Here is a 27,752-nt window from a genome sequence, read left to right on the forward strand (position 1 = left end):
GTTCCTCAACTGAGGTGGAAAACACAAGGATATCGTCAATGTAGACTATAGAGCGCTCAACAAGGGTACGATTAAGAACAAGTACCCTCTTCCCTTGATACCTGTGTAGCTTGATCAACTGAAACTTGCGACGGTTTTCACCAAGTTAGATCTCAGGGGTGCTTACCATCTCATCTGCGTCCGTGAAGGCGATGAATGGAAAACTGCCTTCCGGACCAAATTTGGCCTCTATGAGTATTGCGTTATGCCTTTTGGGCTTTGTAACACTCCGGCTGCGTTTCAGTTTTTCATCAACGAGGTATTGAGGGAATATTTGGATTTGAGCGTCATAGTGTACACACGCCCGAAGCCCACCTTCCTTCTTCGGAATAAAGAAGATAGCCGATGACACAGGCGAGGAGGAGGGACGGATGAACCCTTTCTCCAGCATCTCTTCGATATATTCCTTCAAATGTTGTTCCTCAGGACCTGACAAAGTATAGACACGACTACAAGGTAGCGTAGCCCCTGGCATCAAATCAATCCGGCAATCAAATGAACGGTGCGGGGGTAGTTCTCGGGCCTTCCCTTTATCAAACACATCACTAAAGGCCGCATAGGGTTCAGGGACTCTCAACTCTTCACCCATCCCTCCAGAACTGGCTGCACAAGTCAAGGGGGTTATCCAATCGGTTGCGACTTTGTAACAGTTCTGCAAACAATGAACGGAATCAAGGGTCACTGTTCTCCTGATCCAATCTATTTTGGGATTATGTGTCTGCAACCACGGTACTCCCAAAACCACACCGAAAGAAGGGGCATCGATTAAATCGAAACCTATTTCCTCCGAATGGCCGTTGTCTCCTACCATACAGAGAGGTTCGGTCTGGCGTGTTATTGTACCAGATGACAATTCAGTACCGTCAATGGCCCTTACCGGTTCCGGTTGTTCCTTGTAAACCCAAGGAACTCCAATTCGTTCGGCCAACTTGATGTCCATAAAGTTCCCCGTAGCCCCGGAGTCTAACAAAGCCGACACGGGAGCCCGATGGTTGTTTGATATTACCAGACAAACTGTGATCGTGAAATGTCTGGGAATCCTCTTCACTATGCCGGGTATCTGATAAGGGGTGCATGGAACCATAGAGTCATTAACCATGGTGTCCCTATGTACACAAGCCACCGCCTTACGCGAGGATTCCTTAGAGGGCTTCACGGGACAGTCCCGTGCATAGTGTCCTTCATGGCCACAATACAAACACAGGTTGTTGGATCTACGCCTTTCTTTTTCTACTGATAACAACGGCCCTCTAACTCCACCTATTTCCATTGGTTCAGGGGACGGTCTTACCTCCCCCCCAGTTCCCCGTGATTCACTCCGAATAGGCAGGGGTCGTGACAGAAAGTGTCTAGTTCTTTCTCCCTTCCTTTCCAATAACCGGTGATTCAACTTCACCACCAGATCAATAAACTCAGTACAATCAGAAGGAGGATTGACCACCTGGGAAACCACATCCTTTAACTCCTCGCATAACCCCTGATAGAAAATGGAGGTGCGTTTATCAACAGGCCAATGCGTTTCAGACCAATCTATTGAAGGTGTAAACATACGTGAGTAGATCTTGTTTACCCTGCCATAACTTCAATAGTTCAGCGTCACTGGCCTGCATAAACGCATGTTTAGCAAATAAGGCATGCATCAATTCCTTAAATGTGTCATAATTTTTCAATACGGGATCGTCATTCTCCACTAACGGCACAGCCCAGGTAGCTGCAGTCCCGGCCAAATAGGAGATCACAAATGCCACCTTTGCGGAATCGTTAGGGAAAGCGGCGGGCCTACAAAAGAAGTGTAAATGGCACTGATTCATAAAGACAGAATATTTATTCGAGTCACCCGTAAAGCGTTCAGGGACCGCTAAAGGAACAGGAGTAGGGGTGGTAACATTGACGGTCATAGGAGCAGAACTATTACTTGCTCCCCGATCAAATTGGAAAGTAGCGGGTTGTAACACCGGTTTACCAGCTCCCCAGCTTCCCTGTTCTCGGGACCTAGCCACATCCAACTCCCTACGCAACCCCTGATTCTCTTGTTTTACGTCCTGCAATTGGGTTTGCAAAGCAGTTATGGCACCCATTAATTCCTGCATAGTGGGGACCCTCTCTTCCTGCCCATTCTCCTCACCCTTATCTACATCCATCCTCGCTCGGGCAGCGTAACTATTCGTGGGCTTGGTTTTTTGTCAGATCGTCTCCCACTCGGAACCACGCTGCAGGAGCAACGAAATTCCCAACCCTCTATCTCTACACAGACTGCAGCACCCAGTAAAGATAACACTAAATGCTATAGCCTGCGCCAGGAGAGGGGGCAGGATAGAAAAGAACCCGTCCCGGGGATGAGGATGACTTCAGAGGACCCAGTACGTCTCCAGTTAATACAGCTCTCTAGGGGAACAGAGAGGAACACACCCTGCAGAGGGGAGATAAACAGAAAGAAAACACATGAGAATTCACACCCCCCCTGTACTCTCTCAATGCACATCCAAGATGGCTAAACAGGAACAACCCCTCTCGTCTTACCCGTAGAAGGTGTCAGTATCACCAGACAGGAGACGAATTGCCTCTTCTTTAGTATTGAAGTCGTCTAGAGTTAACTCCACTCTAGTATAGCTTCCGGGATTCTGCATACACCGAAGGGGAAAAAGTCTTCCGACATAAAAAACCCCTTCCGTCTTGGATAAAGTGATAGTAATCAAAAACGTCCCGCTTCCCAATAACCCGAAAAGTCAGTGGCCACCAAAAAACAAAGGAAACAAAAACTCGCCAACTAGCGGCTGGTTCGTAAAAAGGAACCCAAATAACACAAAAGGATATCGAGAGTGCTCCAAAGTCCTGAATCAAATGCACTGGCGTTTAAAGATGTCCGCACGCAGCCGCGTACAAACTCCAATGCAGAGAACAGGTAATTTACCCAACAAAGTTCGTACTCCCAATCCAGATACAGGGGGTATCCTTTACTGAACGAAGCCTCGCTCAGAACTCCAACACGAACACGAACACAGCCGTTAATCCTCGTAGCTCAATCACCAGAGAAGACAACGTGACCGGTAGCTAAACCAAGCACTGACTGCCCGGTTACGTGTCCTTAAATACGATCACATGGGTCAAGAGGGAGGGGTGATATCGACAGCATGTGCACAGAGAGAGGACTGGACGCAACTCGCTCTAAACCCCAACACACCCCCTCCATGGCCACCGCAGTGGATATTGCTTATCCTCAAATCATGCAAAGACCCATCATTCTGCTTTGCATACCACCCCATGGCCCTGCTAAATACTGATGCAAAGATCTTCACTAAGGTCTTGGCCACCAGACCCAAGTGCTATCTCCCCTATCTAATAGATCCAGATCAGGTTGGCTTCATATGCAATAGGCAGGGGGCTGATAATATTTGCCAAGTGGCGCATTTGGTTGAGAAAGTGAATCACTATGACTTACTGACATGCCTTCTCTCGCCAGATGCGGAAAAGGTCTTTGATCTGGTGAACTGGGCTTTTCTGCATGCAGTATTGATTAAAACAGGGATGGGTCAAAACATAATCTCCAGAAATATGGCCTCCTTTGCCACCCCGTTAGCAACCATTAGAGTCAATAAACAGCTCACAGAAATCATCACGATTTGTAGAGATACGAGGCGGTGTTGCCCGTTGTCACCCCTTTTATCTGTTTTAGTAATAGAACCACTAGCCATCACCATTCGGTGCACCAAAGAAATAGAGGGCATACCATTTGGAGGTCAAATACACAAGAAAAACCTGTTTGCACTCATTTTCTTCTTACTCTCTTGCAGCCAGCCATTTCTCTCCCATCTGTGGTCTCTAGCCTTGTGATGTTCATGGCCACTCTGGGCTTTAAGGTAAACACGTCTAAATCAAGCATTCTTAATCTCAGTGCCAGCACCTGATGTGCCCCAGCTACAGGCCCTGGCCCCAGTCAAGTGATGCCCGATAAGATTAAATACCCAGGTCTGTTTCTCGCACCCACCCGAACTGGCCCCCCTCCGTTGTGCTACCCTAGAGAACCTTTGGAGGTGGAAAACCCTTCTTGTCTCGTAGTTAGGGAGGATGAACATGGCTAAAATCAACATTTTACTGCAGGTCATTTATTTGTTTCAGACTTTACCTACCCCTATCCCACAATATGATATTGCACTATTCCAGCATGATGTTTGCATATACATACGGAACGGGAACCGGCCCAAAATTATTCAAAGCCCTCAGACCCTTGATGGAGGAGGCCTAGTTTGCCCCAGTCTGTTAGAATATTATAGGGCGGCTCATTTATGATTCATTACGGCCTCCGTGGCTCGAGAGAGTGAGTCTCATTTGTTCCATATCGACATTGCTGTCGCCAGTAGGCTGCTATGAGAGACTAGCTTTAATATCCAAACATGCCAACCCTCGCAGTGCATATATGACCACTCCAACTAAGACTGTCCTCAACATCTAGGAAAAACAGCCGCTGTAAAGTGTTCAGCACCTTTCCCTCACCTAACACCCCTATGGCACGCAACCCTGAATTTCCACCTGCGCAGACCCCTAATGCTTTTAGAGAATATATTGGCAAGGACTGTAGAACACTTTGGGACCTGTTTGTGAGGACAGATATGAAAACCTTTGACCAGTGCTAAGTGGAATACAACCTACCTGATACATCCAGGATGCAATATTTACAGCTGAGACAAATGGGCTCACCAACCCAGAGAGTAACCTGCACACACTTTTTGAGCAACTAGTGCGAACCTCTGATGGATCATGTGGGCTCATCTCCAACACTCACAACATGAACCATCACTCGACACCATCTCACACTAACACCCATATCAATCGCAGTGGGCAGCAGTTAACTCTGAAGAGCTAACACCCTTACAATGGGACAGCCTGTGGCACAACATACCCAAAAACATGTCTTAGGGGAAACAGCATATAAACTCATGTTTCAGTGCCATTAAACGCTGTCTTGCCTGTCCATCATCTATACTGGGTGCTCTGATCTTTGCTGGAGATGCCAAAATACGTGCAGGGACTTCAATCATATTTGGTGGTCATGTGCCCCACTCAATACATTCTGAACTGACGTTCTTAGCCACATTAAAGCCACAGTAGGATATCCCCCCCTGCCTCGTCCCACACAGTAATACTTGGGATCTGTCCCCCAACTCCTAAAGCGATGACCCAGGCTGAATGGATGCTTATTATTTTTATGTTGCTCGACAACTGATTGAACTGTCCTAGAAACTATCAACCCAGACCAATATAGCGCAGTTGTTTACTCGAATATGTCCTGTTCTATCCATGGAGCATCTCTCGCATTATTTAACCAGAACTGACACGAAGTTCCAAGCTGTATGGTGACCTCTCTTGCACTGCCTCACCTACATGAAATGCACATGCTTTAATCCGCCATGCCGCAGGGCACTGCAGTTATTCACTTTACCCATAGCAAGGGTATGGATTTCTAACACAACATTGGCTTCCAACGTGGGGCAGGAGACCAACCTGTCCCACACTACACAACATCCCTATAATTTCACAGTATACTACCCACATCGATCTGTACCATGTTTTTTGGATATGTCATATTGTAAACGATTTCTTGCTCTTTTGTTTACTCTTTTTTCCTTTTTTCCCTGTCCTCTTTCACTGTCACCTCTCGACACAACCCTCTCCTTCCACTCCTCTCATATTGTAAATGTTATAGGAGACCAGTGTAGGGAGGAAACTTTTGGAATGATGCAATGCTGGATTATTTACTATTCATTAGTGCCAAAACTTCTTCCAAGCATTTTTCAATAAAAAGAATCAAACAAAAAAAATTCAAACAAAAAAAAGAAATGTTGTCATTTGGATACACCATATTCTCCTGTGAGGTCTTCTCACACTCAAGTCTTGCAGAAATGTTTGCCAGTTGGAGTTTCATTTCTATAGGCTTATGCTTATCTAACAGGTTCTCATCATATTTGCATAGTGCAGGGTGCACCCCTTTGTTCATGTTTTTTTTAATGGGAGTTTATTATGTTACTGACATCTGCTTTTATAGGGCTCTGCAGGTATTAAGGTGTCCTGCTCAGCGGTGACTGATACCTGTTAGCAGCAGTGGGGCGGGGTGGAGGAAGTGGTGATGGGGCAGGAATAGTTTAAAAAAAATTCACTTACGGATTGGCCGCCCACCGCCTCTCTGGCTTCTAGGGGAGGGAGACGGTAAGCAGGAAGTACCAGGGTTCCCTGCAGCCAATCACAGCGTTGCAATGCAATGTTGTTATTGGTCATGTTCACCACGCAGGCTGTAATGCAGCTTGCATGGAGAACACGGTATGTGTGCACTCCTCCCCCTGCTCTGAGAGCAGCTCCGCGCCACAAAGACGCCGCAATGGGGAAAACTAAAATGATAATAACCTCAGGTTATTATAATTTTATTCATCCTTTTTAAATACTGCAAAATGCAGTGGGGGCGATGCTCCTCCGCCTTAGCGGAGGAGCCGCCACTGGTTTTTCTACTTTGTTTTGATGTATAATGCACCGTTAAAGTCTTTGGGCTAGATGCATCAAGGGTTTTTGCATTCGTAAACGGTGCGAATCACAAATTTCGGCCGTTTGCGAATGCAAATCCCGTTTTTGGGATGCATGAAACATTTTGCTATTTCCGCAATTTAAGAAATCGCAATTTTGCGATTTCTTAAATGCAATGCATGATTACTTTGGAATTGCGAAATCGCAATTTGGAAGGGGTAAATTAGCATGAAGTTGAACTTCATGCTAATTTACCGAAAACTTTCAAACATGCACTAGTTGCATATTTGAAAGTTTTCATTTACACACACACATGTCCTAGGGTCATGTGTGTGTGTAAATTGCACTTACAGTTCAATTTCAGGGGTGCCGGGAGGGGTTCTTTGAACCCCCCCTGCACCCTTGAAATTGCATTCACATTTTGCAAATCGCAATTTGAAATTCGCAAAATGTGAATGCCTTCCCATTCATTCCTATTTTGGCCCATAGGAATCAATGGGATTTGCGAAATCGCAATAGGAATTCGCATAATATTTGCGATTCGGTAAAAAATGCGTTTTTTACCGAATCGCAAATATTATGCGAATAAAATCATGCATCTCATTTTGCGATTCCTTATTTGCGATTCCCTAAAAATCGCAAATAAGGAATCGCAAAACCTTACAATGATGCATGTGGCCCTTTATTCCTACTGTTTTTCATATAGAGCAGTGAGTCTGGTTTAAATTTGTTTTGTAAAGTGCAAATCTCTGATTTCAGGAGGAAATGGTAAATTACTTCACTTGAGGATTCTCCGCTGGTCAAGGCACTTCCAATGCAATTACATGTGAGATGTAGTTTGCATAGTGGAGACATATCGCTGCTAGATTCCCACCAGAAAGTCGAATGAAATATTTACCACCCCTTCCATCACAGAAGATTTAGCTACACCACCGATATCTTAATCAAGCTGTATGTTTTTGACGGTTGATTCTGTAGTCAGGAATACATGTGACCAGAGCTGCGCTGTGCTTAATTGTACACACACCACATGTTTTCAAATATTTGTAATTCTTCTCCCGTGATGACCATATTCTAAAGTTCAAGTTTTTTATTTATGATTTGGAACTCGTGAGAGGTCCACATAAAATTTGCAACAGCATAACAATACAAATGTATAAAATTGTTCTATTATTACACTGTATAGGTAGCAGACATATTAATACAAATCCAAAAAGCATATTCTAAATTTGTTGTCGTGCCACAAATATTCAGTGCATGCTTTGGCTCGAATAACTGTTTACCTATACATTTTCATATTGAATCTATGCACTCATACTGCTCTTCTAAGTTCATATTCTGTAGGAGCGTGGAAAATTAATGTCATTTGCTTGAACATAAATAAGTGAAATTGTGCAACAGTTGCGAAAAACTATGCAAAATGTAAATCTGGAACTTAGAGCTACATTTTAGCACGAAATGCATACGTGCTTCCATTTTGAATGTGAAGATGCATTTTGTGAAAAAAAAAATGGCGCAAAAAACACTGGTGCAGCAAACAACAGATGCTCTTTCTAGGGGGCATATATATGACATTTGTGGAGCAGTAAGTAACCTCGGTGCGTTGCCTTGCATCACATGTATTGGACCGGATGTGTCCAATACGATACAATCCTCCCCTTTCCCCTTGCGCTGGCACTATTTTGGCAATTTCAGATAACAAGCGTCACGTGAAACTCCGCAGATTACATGGCGTGATGTTTTTTCGGGCCTAGTTTTCACTTGTTCCTTTATTTGATTATTGGAAAACTGTTCAGAGATTCTGCAATCTGACTTCTGCACTTGATGATTATTTCTTACAGGCCGCGCACTCAAATTATCCGTATTATAGTTATATTTCCCCTTTGTGGACTATTCTTCGGGTTTTTAGTCTCTTTTAAGAGTGCGACAGCTCATTGTTTATCCTTTGCAAATATATTTTATTTAAGATACTAAGGACTGACTTTTGTAAGGCTATTTAAGGAGTGATTATTCTTGTTGAGAAATGTGTCCATTATCCCTGTTATTCACCAACCACAACAATATTTCTGTTTGTCAGACTGCCACCATCTCTGATAAATGACGGAAGACTGACTGCTACACTTTATTAAAAAGTAATAACAATTTTTGTACGCACCCTTCACTTTGTAAGGAGGGGATCATGAATCAAAGGACACTGCCTGTCTGGGCCTGATAAATGCATCGTTTACCAGCTGAGGAGTTATTTAGGACTAGCTATTAATTTAAATCACATTTATCTTCCCTGAATGGGGGGAGGTTGCTGTGATAGGACTGTGAATGACCAATGGTGCAGCTAAGTGCACATTATTTATTACTACCGCCTGCGAAGCACTGCACAATATGTTAAGGGGAAAGAATAACAGAGGCAATTACCATGGTTAATCTCGTCGGGGCAGGAGCACGTTTCTGCCTAGAAGAGCCTCATTTTTAACGTTCACATTTCAGTTTTTGAATATTTTCGGTTCTTCACAAATCTGCATCATTTACTGTGTCCTTTCAAATAGATTTTCCAAGCATGAACCAAAACATTTGACTCCATGTTAGCCTTTTTTTTTCCTCTTGAGAGGGTTTTTTTTTACGCTCCCTTGAATGAAGACGGATAAATGATGAAAATTTCATAAGCAGGGGCGAATGAGATTGAACGCACGCCATCTCTCTGGCTTTGCTTTTGTCCCGTCTCCTTCACGGATACAATAACAAGACCCAGAACAGGCCCATATCTGCGGCTTGATTCACATCTCCCATGTAGAATTCAGATAGCTGATGAAAAGCACAGATGTTATTCCAAGTAAAGTTATGTATGTGGGCCAGAATATTTATTTTCCGTTTCACTGTAGGTGGGGGGTAAAAGAAAAATAGAGACAATAAATGCATTTTGATTTCCTTAGTGTGCCCGTTCATAGGCATATTCAGTCATTCAGATAATTAAAATATGAAATACATAATAAGAACTTATGATTATATATTATGCAATGTTGATAATGAATATACACATATATGGTGTGTGTGTTTGTGTGTAGGTATATGATATATGTGCACCTGTGAAAAGTTCAATACCTCATTTATTACTGTTCTGTGTCAGTGGGCCATGGCTCACGAGAGGTGATGCCCCTCCCTTTCTTCAGTAATAGAAATAATTAGATTATTACATTCTGTGTATCTGGATATATGGATGCAGGGCTTTGGGAGAGTATGGATGCTCCCAAAGGAACCACTTTGTGAGATTTCAATAAAAAAACTTGTTTATAAAAGGTTCTGCAAATCATGAAATTCTTTGAAGTCTGTAAACTTACCCCCAGGGTTTGTGAACCTCCCAAAAATATTACAATAAAAAATAACAATGATAGAAAAGCCCATGGGTCTTGACTGTGATATCAAATGAATTTACCAGTGTTTTTCCCCCAACTTGATTGCCATTGCAAATGCAAGCACAAATGCAATTTCGTCAAATATTATAAAATCCAATAAAATTGGCATTCGTGGATGCAGAGGATTCCACAACGCCCATCTTTCCATGAATTTGTTACATTTCAACATATTCCAATCAAACAACGCCTTTGAAAGCAAACTGTTTACAAGCAATACACACCATCTACCAGATATGGCACAGTGGTCAGGCTACAGCCTCTTTGTTTATCAATGCCCACTGGATTGCCTTCATGGTTCTTAACTTTAGGACAATTCAGAAAAGGGGGGTGGTGATGGACCGAGTATCTGAATTAAGCAGAACACTCCTACCCAGTCAACAGATCAGGGCTTGATCCATCACCGTTTTTTAGCTCACTGCACCATCCAAGCTCAGAACCTGGCTACATGCAAATTAGTCTGTCCCTGGTCCAGTGCATCATGGGAACAGGGCAGACCAAACTACCAAGCCAATTCTTTAACTGGAAAGGAAACAAGCTTCCGGGGACCGATTTCTGGCATTACAGCCGTCTTCGGCCCGGCTTGCTTGAATCCTGATGGTGCAGTGAGCAAGGGACTCATGTCTGAGCATACCCTTCCACGCTTATGGTGGACAAAACGATTTAGAAAAGGGGGTGGTGATGGACAGAGTATCTGAATTAAGCAGAACACTCCTACCCAGTCAACAGATCAGGGCTTGATCCATCACCGTTTTTTAGCACTTTAGGACAATCACCAATTGTACTGGCATGAAAGACATTAATTAGCATACAAACAGACAAATGGTGATTGTAGGAATGCTTGGAATAAGTCAGACCTCAGGCAATCGCTCAGGGTAGCATTCCCACCAAATGTTCTCTTGCTCACCATGCCACTTCAATTTGTACCCAGTCATATACAAACCAGTCTTGACCCTGCTCCAGTAGGAGCAATGTCTGAACCATAACACAAGCAACACAAGACTGCTTTCACTCTGATTGGGGATTCTCAGTTGTTGGATGTAGCTTGGTTCCAGGTGGCACAAAAAGACTGGTATGTCAACTAAACTCTGGTTCATGTTCCACACGGTATACAACCATTACAACGCAACTTTTACAACGCACTACCATTACAACGCTACTTTTACAATGCAGGATCCATTACAACGCATGCCTTTACAACGCATGACATTACATAGCAGATGCTATTACAACGCATGCCATTACAACGTAAGTATAGGTAAGTATATAATTTTATTTTATATTTTATTTAACATTATTTAATTAATTTAATTAATATTAAAAATAAAGAAATACATTAATTTATGTATTTTTATAAAATAAATTAAATATATTAATTTATTTAATTTTTAAAAATAGGTATGAGTATAGGGTATTTTTAGGGTTCAGGGCTAGGTTTGGGTTATGGGGTACAGGGGTATTTTTAGGGTTCAGGGCTATGTTTGGGTTATGGGGTATAGGGGTATTTTTAGGGTTCAGGGCTAGGTTTGGGTTATGAGGTACAGGGGTATTTTTAGGGTTCAGGTCTAGGTTTGGGTAATGGGGTACAGGGGTATTTTTAGGGTTTAGGGCTAGGTTTGGGTTATGGGGTACAGGGGTAATTTTAGGGTTCAGGGCTAGGTTTGGGTAAGGGGTACAGGGGTATTTTTAGGGTTCAGGGCTAGGTTTGGGTTATGGGGTACAGGGGTATTTTTAGGGTTCAGGGCTAGGTTTGGGTAATGGGTAACAGGGGTATTTTTAGGGTTCAGGGCTAGGTTTGGGTTATGGGGTACAGGGGTATTTTTAGGGTTCAGGGCTAGGTTTGGGTTATGGGGTACAGGGGTATTTTTAGGGTTCAGGGCTAGGTTTGGGTAATGGGGTACAGGGGTATTTTTAGGGTTCAGGGCTAGGTTTGGGTTATGGGGTACAGGGGTATTTTTAGGGTTCAGGGCTAGGTTTGGGTTATGGGGTACAGGGGTATTTTTAGGGTTCAGGGCTAGGTTTGGGTTATGGGTTACAGGGGTATTTTAAGGGTTCATTTTTTTACAAAACGACTTTCAATAAATTAAATGTAATTAAATAAATTAAATTAATTAAATACATTAATTACAATTTATAAAAAAAGATATACTTACCTATACTTATGTTGTAATGGCATGCGTTGTAATAGTATCTGCTATGTAATGACATGCGTTGTAAAGGCATGCGTTGTAAAAATCGTGTTGTAATGGTATGCGTTGTAACGTCATACATCCTTTCCACACATGTACGTTGAGGACGCATGTTGAGGAGGAGGATTTTGTCTGCAGGTGAGAGACAAAGTTCATGGCGTCACAGTGCTTGGGTGCATGGTGCACAGACCCTGAACCAGGCAGCCCAACCAAGGATCCAAGAAGGAGAAGGGCTGTTGCTCTTTGCCCCTGAGCGCAGGTGCCTCTTTACCCTGAGAACCCCTGTGAGCCCTGGAGAGGTAGTTTTCAGTCTTGCTGCTTTCTGCCACTTCCTGCTTGCTTGGTATGTGAAATCCACTCCAGGTCCATTTGTGCTATTCTGGTGGATCAGGAGCAGGACAGGAGCAAGCTGGAGTGTAAGCAGCAAGGATGAACAGAGGAGTTGGGGGGATGGTTGCCTGGTTATTGGCCAAAAGTGGTCAGTGGCAAGTGAGGACACATGAGATCACACCGAAGCCAAGCGTTTGACCCCCCCCTGAATTATAAGGTGAGGCGTGGCAGCAGGGCTACTCACCAGAATGGTCCAAGTTTTTAACCAAGCAAAATTATTATTCATCAGCAAGGAGGGGGGGAGGGCAGTGCTGATAGTTTCCACTTTTGGTTGGTTGAGCCCCGGGCCACAGAATCGGCCGGGCCAGTCTGGGTGCGGCTGGAATGCTTCCTCCCCCGCCCCCCTTCAGATTCAACTTTAAATGCTCAACATCAGCTGTAATAAAAAACAGAGCCACAGGACAAAAAAGGATATACTCTCCAACAAACCAACTGCGAAACTGCACATTATAGCAGCAAGCGTGCTCCTGCACCCCATTTTTCTAAGACATAAGCACTAAGGAGTTTTGCTGAGGATGTGAGGCAGCATAGGGAAATTGGATCAAAGCATATTGCGTGCATTTGCTATAGGGAGCTTAAAAGAAAAGTACATCAAGTAAAGCTAAAGCTAAATAAAGAAAGCAGGTGCATGTTAGCACGTGGCGCTAATGGTCAATCAAAAAGCACTCAGTCACAACAATAGCAATTAGCAAGGTGAAGTAAAAGTAACAGAGGTAAATTCAAGCAAATAGAAAAAAACATGAAGAAAACAAAGTAAATAAAATACAAGAGGCAATGAAGACAAATACTACCATTGGAACCAATAATGAGGTCTGGACTTTCTTGTAGGACCCCGATCCAGTCAAATAAACAGAGAGAGATGAAAAAAAGCTAAAGCCAATCCAACTCCTGAGGCTGTAGAACATATAGCTGTTCAAAATGCCCTCACTGAGGCATGTTGGGCCCACATTGTCAGATATTACAGGGGCTCCAATTTGTTACAGGAACAGTGCCGTTAATCAGTGCTCTATTTCTTATTACTATAAACTTTCGAGAAAAACTTCTGAAGCGGGAGGAATATCATCAAATTCTATAAATATGCATGGATCAAACCTGGCGGAAATTCAAATGACACCAAATAATGGTGTAATTCACTCAGTTGATTTGATATTAGTTAATCATAAGAATTATGGCATTATCTGTAAAGAGATAGCAGAACATAGAACACTGACAGCTCCAGTGCCTGGCCCATGTTCAGTCATACTATAAAAGTTCAACTTCGTTTTAACTCAGGGAATATTCCATCATATCAGTGTCAACCATGGGTCAAACCAACATCAGGTCAGTGTGAGAACACATTGCAAAGATAACCATTGAAGGAACGCTCCTATCCTCTTCAAGCGGCATCCCAGGTATCAACAAGCTTTGATCGATTAACAGACAAATCTATCATTGAACTGCCTTCAGGCATAGGCCTCATCTCAAACCAACAGGAGTATCTATCCATGGAACAGTCAGTATTAAGGAAATCATCAACCGAATGAGTGTAAAAGACAACAACAATTACATTCAATGGGTTTAAGGGCAACAGGCACAGTTGGCCCCAATGAGAAACCTGTAATCAACAACTTCAGCCCAATACTAAATAGTGTAAGGGATCTGTTTGATTCAAATCCTACCCTTACTATGGAAAACAATATTTGTTTTAAGTTGCCGGCTGACAGAGAAAGGACTTACTATGGTGGACCATTCGATCTCCATGAGCAATTCATTCAAATCGCCCAATCTTTCCCTCGTGGTAAAATATGATGAAAGTCGTCCTGTGGATGGTGACACCCAAAAAGATCACGCACAGGCCCATCCAGGTGTCTGGGGGGACATGCTAAATAATATGGATGCAATAGTGGCTGTACTCACCTTTTGTTCGTATAAACTGAATAGTCAAGTAGAATTGCTTATTATGCTTGTGCTCTGTGTTGCGGGAATAGACTCTGAACTGCTTAACTTGACTTACTTAATTGTTAAGGCTCAATCAGATGTAAACAATCAATTAATCACCTGTATTTGTGTGCATACCATAGATAAAGTGGTGGAGCTGCTTAAAATTGTAGGCGACCTTGTTAAGGAAGTCAAAATCATATTGCTGCAACACTGCCCTAAACCCGCAGACATCCTAGATCCAAGACATAGTATGTCATCTTCAGGACGATCAGATTAGTCAAGTTGCAAAGCAGGTCGTAATTGATAATATGCAAATGGGGGATGAACTATCAGCTGAATCGGTGATTGATAAACATGTTGCAGGAGAAGAAAAATCGTCAGCTATAAAGAAAGATAGTGAAGATGTCCAAACGATAAATTCCGCAAACTCATCAATTTGCTCAAAGGTAAAAGGGCTAATAAAAAAAGGGCCAGGAGAAGGTCAAGCAAGGCGAGAAACAAAGCCAGGAGACCAATACATTTTGTAATATCAGTCAAAAGGCTACATTGTAATTACACAATTTTTAATTTAACTAAAAAGAATAATAGACAGCCCAAATCTTCAGAACAGCGGATAGTAGAGGTCACTCAAAATCAAAATCTAGATCAAGAAAATCTGACTAATAAACTCTTTTAACCTACCAAAGATGTAATTGCGATATCTCCAAAGAAAGTAATGACCTCATCTGCACAGCCAAAAATGACATTTTAGCATATAAATGTACCTATGGTGTCTTACCAAAATTCAAGAAATGACATTCAAAATACACTTAATGATGTAAAATACCAATACCTACTTCTTCTGTACAATTAAATACCATAGAATTACCTCAAATAACCTAATAACCTAATAAAACCTAGCAACAATCTACTATCTCAGCTGGAAGAAAAAAAACCCTGATGCGACTAGCAGTGCTGGTCTCTATTTCAGATTTTCAGTACTCTGGCCAGGCAGAATCAAGCACAAGTTAAACGGATAGCTCATCACCCCTTTCAAGATTCTCTTTTATCCTCAGAATAAATCCCCAGCCCCCACAATATTCTGAATTGCGGTAAAATATTAAAATTAACAGCCTCAATACCAGCTCTTACATATATAATGTTTGATTATCTTGTAACTGTACAATTTAAACATGATACTCTGTATCCATTATGAGAAATTGCTGGCATCACATAGCTAAATAATGACATTGCAAACAACATATACAGTTGCCAAAGGCAGTTTGACAAATGGGGTAATGAAGTTGGGAAGTGTATAAATGCAAACTATCCAACCTTGTTAATGCCAGAGGAGCCAAGAAATAAAATGATTCAGCATGACCAAGAAATTGCCAAGAGCTCCAAACACAACTGATCATTGTTGAGAGGTCCCATCGACACCCTTTTCAATGCTGCATCATAATCTGCACTTAAAATAACAAACTCTAAATCTGGATTGTGTATTTGCAAACAGGTCTCAATAAGTCAAGCTCAAATGGAGGATTGGGCATGGCTTCCATCAATACTAACAAATGTAAAGTCAGAAGGTAATGACTGATGGTTGCCGACTAGCAATCAAGCACAGATGCCAATTAATATATGCTCCTGGAATGTGCATGGCTTAGCGAGGCTATTAGAAGATTAAGAGACAATCTCTTTTATAAAGATTTTTGAAATTTTGATGTTCCAAGAATCTTGTAAGGATGTATTCACCCCAATTATTGGGTATTATGAATTTTTTCCTAAGCAACTCACTATTCTTTGCAACGTCATGTGAAAGGTGACCTATGGATATACATAGCTGTAGAATTGAATCTGAAGCCCCAGGAAATTGATTTTCAACTGCCTTGGTTACAATCTTTAAAATTGTATTTTCATGACACAATTTTATTGAATATATATCTAAGTGTAAGGAAATTCGCTAAACGGCGCAGTTTATTACCCTTTGGGAAATTATCAAAAATCTTTCTTACCAATTCCAGCAGTAAGACTAATTGTGTCAGGGGATTTTAATACCCGTCTAACCTCTACAACAGCAACTAAGAAATGAAGTAATGCTAATATTCGCTCTTGTCGGAATCAATTGCATGAATTTGGCTTGATAATATTGAATGATAAAACAGCAAAAGATCTCTCATCAGTGCCAACTTTAAAAAGATGTAAGTCTTACTCAATAATTGACTAGACCATCATTTCTAAGAGCTTAGAATCGAATATCCTTGGGTACCATGTCAAACTCCCTGTAGAAAGTGACCATAAGCCTCAAGTAATAGTGTTAGAGCTTCTTGCCTCCAAATACCCAAAATCGAATATTCTTCAACAGGTTCCAAACTCCTACAACTTGAAAAGGCTGGTTTGGCACTGCACTAAACAGCAGGAAATAATACATTTTGCAGAACAACAAAGTATAGCCGCCAGTTCCATTGCTCAATCAGAAGCAACAATGAGGGAGATTTGGAATCAAGTATGTAGAATATTAATTGAGACTTTTCCAGCCAAAAACAAGCCCAGGGACAATCCCATCATTACTACAACCAATAGATGGTATTCATTAGAACTTTATCAATATAAAAAGGCTCTTAAAAAAACCACTAGATCAGTTTTCCAGCACTCAAATCATCCAATGCACTCCATCTACAGGCAATCACTTAAATCCTTGAGAAGGTCATATAAACAAGAAAAACCCTATAATAGGAACTTGTGGACCAAATTTCTCCATGCCAGTAAAACAAAACAAGTTAAGGCATTCTGCTGAATTTCTAATGATCTACAAAACAATGGCTGTAGAGCCAACAATGCCAATATTCCAGAGTCTGCCTGAAACAACTTCACATTGCATCTATACGGAGTTCAAGCTGAATATCACGATGCACAGCTGAAATAAACAATTATAACTATGATAAATGCAGATCAGGGAAAGATCACTGAGGCAGAAGATCAACCTGCTTTGCCATGTTTGAGCTCATCTCCAAGTTTAATCCAACCAATGGAGTTAACAAACAAGGACCAAGTTAGTAATCTGCTTAAAACTATCAGATCGAATGGAACGCCAGGCCCAAATGGCTTCCCTAATTCTATCTTTAAAGACAACCCTAAGTTGTGGTGAGAAATTTTAACTCCCCTATTCAATGAGATAGCAATAATGAGATGTATTTCAGAATCTTGGCATGGGAGTATAGTATTACCTATTTACAAGAGTGGATCAACATGCAAACCAGGGAATTACCGGCTCATTGCCTCAACAGATGCAAAACTGATTTTTACTTTAATGGCTGTAAGAGCATTACATAAAAAACTGAAATTATATATTTGATTTGTGGACTTGAAGGCTGCCTTTGACTCTGGTGACTTTGACTCTGTTCCACAAGACCAGTTATGGCAAAAGTTGTGGTCTGCGGTGTGCACCGGACTCTTCTCGATCTAATAATACTACTATATGCCAACACATGGGTTCAGGTAAAGCTGGGAGTCCGCATCAGTTTGACTCGGCTTGCAACAAGGATGTGCCCTTGCTCCATGCTTATTTAATATTTTTATGGCTGATCTTCTGCAACACTTAAAAATGTAGATGCCCATGCTCCATTCTTTACAGGTCATAACATAAAGTACTTATAATACACTGCTGACACTCTATTACTTAGTAATATACAGCAATAGGTTTGCAGTGGATAATTGGGTCCCTTGATGTATATGTCAATGGTTTGGAGCTGAATACTAAAAAAATGAAAATCATCACAATAATACAACCAAAGGGGAAACCACATGGTTAGACGGCTAGTGGGAAGACTATAGAGCCTGTAAGGTTATATAAATATCTCTGTATCATTTTTAATGATAGACTATCACTAAAGAGTCATTTTAATCCCCTGAGTGCCAACAATGCAACTTCCATCCATGCGTTTAAGGCTTTGCAAAGCAAGCTAGTATTCCCAAATTACACTCATTTGGTTAAAGGTAGGGAGGCTAAATTGGTCCCTTCACTGGCCTATGGATCAGTCATCTTTCGTTGTCAAGATGTTATACTTTTGAATAAGTAAAAAATATAGGCTTTTAAATCTGTTTCAAGATACCAAAGAACATAGGTCACGCTGCAGTCCATCTTGAGTTTGGATTGCAAAATCAAATCCTAGTGAGACAAGATGCCTTCTTAAAAAGTTGTCACATGTTATTTTCATGTGAATCTGATACACTAGCAAAGAAGTGTTGCCAGTAACTTAATAACTCACTGTACCTACATGTTTGGAGATCATATCTCTCTGAATGCCTTCACACCTTTTATTATTAACTACCTGGACTTGAAACAACCAACAGAACAAGTCTAAGAACCCTTTTAAAACGAGCAACAAAGCAACTATCCTTTAAGGCAGATAAAGAGGCCCTGAAGGGGAAAAGAATCTGTTAACTACTGCTAATAATTATGAAAAACTAGAGGTCCAGCCTTACTTGAGGGTCCACTTCTCAGCTCGTATGAAGATCAAGTTTCTATGGTTGCGATTTGGCAGGTACATCAGCAAAGATTATATACCAAGGTGGATTAAGCAATGGCCACCATCTTGATGTAGACTGTGTGGTTATGAAGACTAATCTTTATTTCACATAATCTGTACTTGCCCAAGATTATTGAAGGTGCAATGAACATTGCTAAAATCATTTTTTTTTAGTTGTAGAAGTGGGAGCTTGCCAAGAAACTGTCAAATACTGTCTATCAGGCATTGTCAATCTTGGTAATGTACCGCCTGGCGAAGTTTTTGTCCATTGCTCAGAACATGTTGAATTCTGTTTAAAAATTGGGCCATACGAGGATGTGCAGTGTTACATTGGGGATACTGGAAAAATCTCTTTTACATTAATCAATAATATTGATATTATTTTAGAATATTATTTATTCCTAATATTGACGGAATTATGGCATCTATGGCGCAATCAGCCTAGGTTTTCTTAATAAGTAATGAATTCTTAAAACTATTTTAGAATGATAGTTTTAGCCTCAATGTTAGTAAATTAAATTGAATTTTAACACTCGCTCAAAAATGATATCCAGTCTGGTAGTGCCTTTCTATTATCACGTTTAATAGCGATTATCCTGCAATGATTTACAAGCCTTTTTAATATCACTTTGACATGGCATTTGAAATAATAGGGATATTATATTATCGTATTTTAGACCTGCTTTTAATATTGTAGTATTGTGATGTGTGTGCCAACTGTCTTACCAATTTATATTTTAATGATTTTTCAACTGGTTTTGGAGCATATTGTAATGATGTTTAGTAATTAATCAATAAATGTGCTTACTTACTTACTTACAGTGGCACAGCGAGTACATTTGGGCATAACCGTGGCCACTTAGGATGTTACATCAAACATACAAAATATGATGGGAGGAATGCTGGCAATAAGTCTCACCACTTGCAATTGCATAGGGAATTATATGGTGGCTGAGTACAAACTAAGATGGCATGGTGGGCAAACTAACAATGGATTGGAATGCTACCCTGAACGATTGCCAGTGGTTAGACTTATTGCAAGTATTCCTCCCATCATCTTTAGTGGGTTTTATTCTTTAGCATACAACAAATGCCGTGTTTGCAGTGTAGATATAAATGCAGCAGCCAACTTCCTAAAACAAATCAATGCCAAAGTCGGAGAATGGTGTGAATTGGTGAGACAATAGCATTAACTTACGGCAGCAACATTGTCTGTGCCACATCAGATACTTCAAAAGGTTCTTTGTTTTGGCTATAGAGAACACAACAAAGCACTTGCAGCCTTTGATGTTATCACACAGTCAGCAGGAACAATGATGACATGGTTAATTCCACCTGATCACTCCAAATGATTAAGATCATGTTGTGTTGTGTGGCGTTTTAGGCTCCGAGTGAATTTTCCCGATTAAGGCCCTTATATAGGCCCTTATATAGGACTTATATAGGACTAATTCACATTGCCCTTATATAGGCATAGAAATCAATCCCTTATTTATACATAGCCCATACAGACCAAATACAGGTATGGCCACTTCCACCCGTACAAACGTCACGATTTCTTGGAAAATCAGCTTAAGCAGTTAGGGAGCTTCCCCTTGCTTGAATATTGATTTGTCCAAGAACTCATGTACTTTGAAAAGAACAACTATTCCCTAGGGGTTCTTTCCTGGCGTTATTATGCCTGACTTTACGTCAATTTTTGGCATTCCTAAACACCTTCAAGGTATAAATATACCTTCACTTGCTATGGCAAACTACAGTGGTTCGGAGCAGTTGGACTATCTACTTGCCCGACGCAGCTCGCTACAGCAAATGCCGATGGAAGCCAACCCTCCAGCTGACGCACTGATCAAGAGACTGCCTTTCTCTTGCCGAGAATCAAGCTCCAGTATTTCCAAGCTCCCCTTGTGGGGTGTTGGGAAATCGAGTCCTGAGACAGAGATACCAGACCTCCTTCATTCTAAACCAAGGTACGGAGCTGATTAGAACCTAGAGAAACCTTTGGTAGATTGTTGGCAAAAACAACTAAACCTATGCTACACAATACTTACTTCTTCCTGCATACTAGACTTAGGTTAGGTACATTGGGGTAGGCGTATTTAGGAGCACCATATGAGTATTTTAGTCAAAGTTATTTATGTATGTATTTTTATATCGCTCAGAAACCATACAATGCTTTTACAGTATTATTTTATAATACTATTCTCACTGTACGCCTTATACCTTGCAGTCTGCTTAACAATTGTGGTAGTTCACTTTTCTTGCATGAGAAAGAAGACTGTTCAATAAACCTTGTGAGAAGTTGGCCTGATATGGGATGTCCAATATTCTAGTGGGCACCCTGTATCAGTCCAAAAATCCCTTATGGTGATGGTTGTAAAGTCAACCTTATAGACCAGCTATCCTAGTGGTAGCATGGACAAAGCAGTCTTAGGCTAATACTTCAGAGAGCATGTGAAGCCAATTGTTTTACCAATAATAACTCCTTAAATACCAAATGAAAGGATACCACACAAGGTATATATCAAATATGTACATATTTATTACTAACACAACCCCTCTGCACTCATTATGAGGTCAGAGTTCAAGATACAGCACAAGTGACTCAATAAGCATACTATAAATTGCTCAAATACAATTCTGCCCTAGGGGCCTCACGAACCATATACTAAGTAAGTGGTATAAGAACCACTTCAGAACAGGTGAATAGGCCTAGGGCCTAGGGAATCGCTGGGACTACACTGAACAACCACAGGTTAGGAAGTAGGAGTCTCACAGAAAGCGTGTGCAGTGTCTAAACACACACGCAAGTTCTCGTAGACTTTCAAAGGGAACGTAAATTTAACAAAGTAGTTTATTTCGGACACTTCCGAGTGGACTACGGGAAAACCCAGTTAAAGTAGGACACTTGGATAGTTATTACCCACAGGAGCACCGGAGTACTCAAGTTACCTCACCCAGGGAAGCCGGGTGCATAGGTGTGAAGTTGTGTCGGGTTACGTCATCGAATGCTATGGAGAGCTGCAAGAAGATGCTGCAGGCGACCAGGAGGAAGATGTCCGGATGGATCCAAGGGTGGATCGAAGAAGTGAAGAACCTGAAAGCAGAGGGGACAGAGTCTGGGTCACTAGTCAGTGACCAGGCAGGAACCAGGAAGGAAAAAAGCGATGTTGAGCTGCAAACAGGTAAAGAAGTGAAGCTTGTCTCTGCATCCACGTGAACCAGGAGGTGTTGGCAACAACCAGGAGCTGGATACGGACTGTCCCACAAAGGCTCTCGCTGTTGGCAGTGTCGGCTTCCGGATAGGAGTCAACAAGCCTTGGCAAAGGCAACCCACGCAGGAAGTGAAGATTGGCTTCTTGTACAAACCAGCAAGGTCTGTGAAGCTTCCCCTTTACAGGAAAGCAAGAGCAATCCCTGAGCAACCAGGCAAGCAGCGTTGATTCAAAATGGTGTCTTTAAGATGGCTAGTAGCCAACGGGCTAGCAAACCCAAAGACGAACCAAGGAGAAATGCAAGAGCGTGCCCCACGAGGAACTCGTGGAGTTTGGAGGGCTGAGCTTTGGTGCACTTCTGGCTCAGGGTTGGGGATTCTCAATCCCCAATGCACAACTTCGAGGACGCCTCAGAAGCTGCACAGTTTACCAAAGAGCAAAATGGCCAGGTGTCCAGTCCCACATTTCTCGTGTCCGCCACAGGTCTCAGCTTTGCTGGAGGTGTGGGTCAAGGTCCAGGAAGGCTGGAAGTCCAGTCCTGTGAAGCAGAGTCATTGGGATCCTTCGGGAACGTCAACAAATCAAACCAGCAATTCACTAGTTGGTGCCTGTTTGCACAGGGTGGTCACTCCTTGACCACAAGGGAGATTCTTCAGTCTTCTAGTTGCACTAGAATGTCGAAGGTCCAGAGTTTCGTTTCAGAGTTTCAGTTCAGGATAATCTAAAGTCTCTAGACTCAGCTCCTAGCTTTATACTGATTAAAGGGGCTGGATTACCTGCTAGGTCCCTCCTATGGGTGGTACCTGAGAAGGGGGTGGGTACACCTCTTTCCCTTTGTCCAGTTTTGCACCAGAGCTGGGGCTGTAGTGCCCCAGCAACTGGTTTGAAACAGGCTATGCATCGAGCACCTTGTGTGCCCCTGGCAGTGTCTCATTTCATTCAGCCCACCCTGCCCCAATACACTATAGCCTGTCTGGAGAGGTACTAGCACCTCCCAAGGCAGGAAATCTATTGTCCAGGCCTCCCTCGCTGGAAGGGCTCCCAGCTGCAGGAGGTCAGACTTGTGTCTGTGGCAGCAGCATCCATTTTGTGATGCTGAGGCTCTGTTTAACTTTAACCGGGTAAAGCTACAACTACATGTCTTCTCCCTCTAGAAGGGTGGAATGCTACCCCCGCCGCCAGGACTGGTGGGGGGGTAGTATTCCAAAGTGTATGACACCTTACACAACATGTTTCGATAAAGCCAAATCAAAGTTAGCATTAACCGCAAGGATTATAATGCACTTAAGAGTATATGGTATGGCTATATCATAGAACAGCTCTAAGGACATGGTTCTGAAAGCTGCAGACAGGCTTAGCTCATGCTAGAGCACCATCTCACATAAAACCAAGCACTCTGCCTTCAGGATTGTTAGTAAATAAGGGTCCCAGACTATATAGGATTTGTATGTACAAAAAAATTCACAAAGTTTAGATACATATTACTCGTACCGTGATTTTAAGAGGGATGTTGTTTATTCAACATCCCTCTTAAAATCAGGGTACGAGTAATATGTATCTAAACTTTGTGAATTTCTTTGTACATATAAACAACATCCCTCTTAAAATCACAGTACGAGTAATATGTATCTAAACTTTGTGAATTTTTTTGTACATACAAATCCTACATAGTCTGGGTCCCTTATTTATTAACAATCCTGAAGGCAGAGTGCTTGGTTTTATGTGAGATGGTGCTCTACATACAAATGCTACATAGTCTGGGACCCTTATTTATGTACTACTTGATACCCAGGTCCCAGTACCATTGGGTCAACCCTTTAAGTGTAACTTCAGGATTGTTAAGGCCTGCCATAGGAGTGACTTATAGGTGCATATGTGTCTTTATATAATGTTAGATATAGGAACACTATATCTAAGCAAGGGGTGATTACACGACCTTGCCCCAGCTGAGTGATCAGCTAGTTGTGTCAGTTTGGCCGGCCAGCCAGGGGTGGCATATTACATGCTGTAGCCCCTGGTAGGCCTTGGATGCACCTATGCCCTGGGTACCTATGGTAAACTGTACGGGGCTCACAAAGGTGACCCAATATCCAATTGGAGATGTACCTAAAGTACATGGAGTTAATTTTACAGTGAGAGCAGATAGCCTAGGCCCTGATTAGCAGGATCCCAGGCCAACTAAGTCGAAAACCAGCTAAACACTAGGCAAAAAGTTGGGGTAACCATAGTCAGATATCCACCTTCCTACAAACCTTTTTATTGAAAACGCCCATCTCTCTATTTCTCTGCAACACTTTTGAAACGAAGCTTGCACGATTGACTGAGTGAAATACTTATCTATTGTTTCTGCGACTCTAGAGATATACTCCTTATTCTTGGGAAAAAAAGTTGTCATGTTTATGCAGTTGTCAGAAACTAATCCCTTCTTATGAATTCGAGAAAGTTTCTGGTGACCTCTGAGTTAACTGGCATTCACTTTTAAGTTTAGTATATTCGATAGAGACCTAGTCGACGTCAGTCCTACGTCTAATCTATAGGATATATTATTCCAATGTGCAGAGCCTATTGGGAATATAGGAACTACACTACAGTTTCATCTGCTAGAACAACAATGTCATGCTCGTCAGGTGTCTGTGTCTAGTAACACATCACAGGCTAAACACACACTTACTACCCACCTAGGATTACATCTGCCTGCTCTTCTTTACCCACATTACAAACACCTGCTGGCTTACCCTGTACCCTTTTCAGAGCAGAATGTCCATTAGAAGGTAGGTTGGGTCATGAAGAGCATGTTAGCACATGCTCATTTAAGACTGTCACTGGAATATATAGGACAAAGAAGGACAGCAGAAGTGTTCTTTGACCTAGAAAGAGCCTAATGATATTTCCAGCAGTATCTCACTCTGAAACCAAAGACATTAGTACCCCCTTGAGTGCCTCTAGCAAATAGTTACAGCAGAAGTCTTTCCACCTATTCACTTCCACCGCCCAGTTCAAAATAATCGCTTGCCTCATCCTTAATAGCTGCATCTAGTCGGTTGGGTTGGCATACAAATGAAACAGCCTCTGACTTAAAGGAATCTGAATAGTTTAAACTTTCAAATGTGGCAGTATGGATGAAAGAAATAAATTTCCAATGGATCATGAGTCCCTATTATATAGCCATCTGAAAACAGGTGTGGCCAGAATGAGTAGATTGGTGTTGCAGAGTAAAGTGTGCGTAAAATGTGTTTATTGTATGCTTACGCTCCTTACTTCTCTAAACTTACTAGGCCCTTGGCAATTAGACAGTCTGAAGCTTTTCCATTACAGCAGAGGCAATGATCCACTGACAAATCTTTCTCCAACAATAAGAGGGGTGGAAATTAGAGTGAACAAACTCCATGTTAGCTGTGCAATGAGGACCATTAATTGACAGCCAACTCACAGATTTTAAATCAGATTTAAATACACCACTATAAGGACCATATTTTAGAAATAAAGAATAGCAACTGGAAAACCCAACCTCCTAAAGAAGTAAAGTTGAGTGAGCATTATGCAAACCAAAAGCTCCACAATTACAACACAGAATAAAATAACTAAAACCTGATGTTCTGATAGAGCTTGTTGATTTTCTCTACAACACATTTAAAACATCAGAACAGTATCACAGTTTTAATGGAAGAATCAAATGCTAAAACAACAATTGATGGACAGAATGCAGAACAATGTCATACATTCACCCCAGTACATAGATCTGGGCCTAAATTCATCGTTTCTTGCTCTCCATGCCATTCCAGTTTGAACCCAGCCATATGCAAATCAGCCTTGACCCTGTGCCCAATGGAACAGTCCAGCCTGAACTGCCAGGACAGGTCTTCCCTGGACTGGAAACAAGAATCCTAGGATTAGTTTTGGGGTTTCACCCCTCTTCAGTCAGGATAGCTTGACTCCAGTGACATGGAGAGCACGGTACCAACGTCTGGGCATACCCATCACACACGGGGTGACAAATGCTAAAACAACAATTGATGGACAGAATGCAGAACAATGTCATACATTTTCTCCAGTACAGAGATATGGACCTAAATCCATTGTTTTTTTTGCTCTCCATACCATTCCAGTTTGAACCCAGCCATAAGCAAATCAGTCTTGACCCTGTGCCCAATGGGAACAGTACAGCCCGAACTACCAGGCAATGTCCTCTCTGGACTGGAAACAAGCATCCTAGGACTGGTTTCCAGGTATCACCCCTCTTCAGCCAGAATAGCTTGACTCCAGTGGCATGGAGAGCAGGGGATCCACATCTGGGCATACCCATCCCACTCGTGGTGACAAATGCTAAAACAACAATTGATGGAAAGACAGCAGAACAATGTCATACATTCACCCCAGTAAATGGAAGAATCAACAGGACTCAATAAGAGACTCAGACACATTTAGGTTAATTTGGTTATTGCATTAAAGAATCAAAAGTCATTAAAATGAGAAATGTCTTAAGGACTTTGGTCAAGAATATCACAACTTGCATTAAACCACCAAAAATGTAGGCAGATCTTTATTATTGGGTTATAAAGTCAGTATTGAGAGTGACATTACCCTTTAGAGCAAGATAGTCCATGTTTGCTAGAAGCTCAGGTCCTACCAAACAAGGGATAAGGAAAGGTTCAGACTTAAAGACCCTTAGGGGCGAGTCACTTAATTTAGAGCTAAAGATATAACGGAAAATTGAAAACTAGAAACGGTTTGACAAAGGTGGTCTCAGTCCATCAGCTACCAATTGCAGTATAACCCAGGCAGTGCAAAAGCAATGGAGGGTTCAAAAAATGCGAAGTTGTGACTCATAGCCATAGCTGAAATGCTATTGCCAAAGGAATATTTCACTGTGAACATTGTAGAAACATTCAAGAATGTAAGGGTTTTAGTCAAGAACAGGACAAGCATAATTACACTTGCAAATAACAATCCATTGTAGTAAATCATGGGAAAGGCGAGCACTAGAGAAAAAGCAGTTCAAGAAGGACTTTATATTAGCATTGCACGTTTAAATGTAACGAGCTCTGACTTTACTTCAAATATAATGAAATTAAATCAATTCAAATGAGGAATGTATATAGATATAAAGACCTTTCACAAAATATTATATGGAAATGGCTAACATTAGAAATACCATACTACCACAACATTTTACCATATTCCTATAAATGCACATTTTTCATATTTCATACTACAAAATGGGTTTTTTCATAAACTATAGAATCTCTAGTATCATATTGTTTTCTAACTGGTGCATTCTTAGCAAAGACCTTGAAAATCACTAAGGCACTTAACAAAGCATCACAGTTTTCAATAATATATGTTAATAAGCAACATATGCATTACCATCCATTATCACCACCCGTTTATATGTATTAGTGTTGCCTTCTAATGTGTTTTCTTCAACTCATGTATTAAAGCACACTTTTATGATGCTTCAACTACACTTGTCTCTGTTTCAAGCGTCACTGTGTCTAACATGTGCAACATGTATGTTCAACATTTCGTTTGATTTCTATAATCATGCTCTATCAGGCCCCCCTATGATGGTGATTCATGCCA

This window comes from Lissotriton vulgaris, chromosome 4_1, assembly GCF_964263255.1.
Source record: "Lissotriton vulgaris chromosome 4_1, aLisVul1.2, whole genome shotgun sequence".
Taxonomy (NCBI): Eukaryota; Metazoa; Chordata; class Amphibia; order Caudata; family Salamandridae; genus Lissotriton; species Lissotriton vulgaris.